Consider the following 1,598-nt stretch of genomic DNA (forward strand, 5'->3'; position numbering starts at 1 on the left):
GCAAATTTCTTGTCAAAATGCTCCTTGAGCTAAGTAAGGGTTACTTATTCATATGAACACCTGACTTATAAAATCAATCAAGCCCTGATATCAAAGATGTCTGGCTTTTGCATCTATTCAGGTTGATGCTTCCATTAACTTAACTTCATACTCTAAAAGCGTATTTCATTTCTAAATATGCTGTGTATAACTCATTAACATCAGAGCCCCCAACAGTAATTGCCTGAAAGTGAGTAAAGAAAATCGGAAAAGATGAAGAGCTGAATTACCACTTAATGAAAGAAAAAAAAAAAAAAATTACAGACAGACATTTAAATTGACTGTCACGCAGTAGAGGCCCCTTCTTTATGGAAAACATTCAGTTTAGGTTTCTTTTAAGATTTTTATACTGCAGTTACAGTTTGTGTTGATATGTTTAAAAAAGTGTTAAGTAATATTAAATACAACTTAAAACCTTAATACACTCCTAGATAGAATTTTGCTCAGGAATTCTGCTTGTTAATGATCTTTTTCCACGTTTAAAGTATCTTGTGCTTCTTCCCCTTACGTACCATTAATGTGTCAGTCTTAAGAATGAAGTAAAACTCAGTTTTGAGAAGCTATGAAGTATCAAAAATCTATTTTTTGGAACAGCATCACTTTGGTTGTCTGATTGACCTTAAGCAACTGAAGTCTTGTATAGGACTGAGCATGCTTGTACATGTTTCTTGCTTGTGGTGGCAGAAATGGCTTCTCAGCAGATTGTGTCAGTGTGGCTCCACTGGCTGTAATGGTCCTCACCTGGTGCAGATCAATAAGGCTTAATTTGCCTCAGTGCAGCTGGACTGATTTCCACCAGCTGTGGATCTGGCTGGGGGTGTGCAGAGAGCAGCTTTATGTACTTTAACAACATGAAGGGAAACAAAGGTGAGGATAACTTTTTTTTTTGTCAGATTAGCAGGATACTGTGATAAATGGTTGATTTGATTATTATAGTGAAGCAAAAGGATGTGGGGTTTTTTTTTGTGCTAGTAGAAGCTGGGTTGAAACATTTTGCAGGAACTATTGGATTTGGATTGTAAACTAATTGTTGTTAGTGCAATTTGTACTGATTCCTCTGATGCTCTCACTCCTGCTTTGTGCCAATGTTGTCAAACTGGTTCTTCCAAATTTCTTCAGCTAGCTATTGGGGGGGGGAACAGGTGACATGGCAAACTGGGATGGCTTAACTCTAATTCTTTCGCAACTTTCCCAGGGACTCTTATTACAGGATGAGTATTTGGTATTCTTGGCCTGGAAACTAACACTTCAGCTTTAATAATTCTGTAAGATTTCTTTTAAAAACTTATGTAGATGTGATCATAATAGGAACTAAATATTTAGGTATGTGTATGCCATGTGTTAAGCATTCATTGGGATTAAAATGATCATTGAAAAAAAAAAAAAACACTCTGCCATTGAGACAGAGGAATTAGCATTTAGGAAGATGTGTGTTTTACTGAAGAAGCTAAAGAGACTAATTTCTCCCTGTAGCTTTACAGGGTGCCATTCAAAGAGATATTTCAGGTAACATGTTATTTTTTGTTCTGGATTTCTCTCATGTGAATCAAACTAAGCTT

Source organism: Charadrius vociferus, unplaced genomic scaffold (genome assembly GCF_000708025.1).
Source record: "Charadrius vociferus isolate BGI_N301 unplaced genomic scaffold, ASM70802v2 scaffold217, whole genome shotgun sequence".
NCBI lineage: Eukaryota > Metazoa > Chordata > Aves > Charadriiformes > Charadriidae > Charadrius > Charadrius vociferus.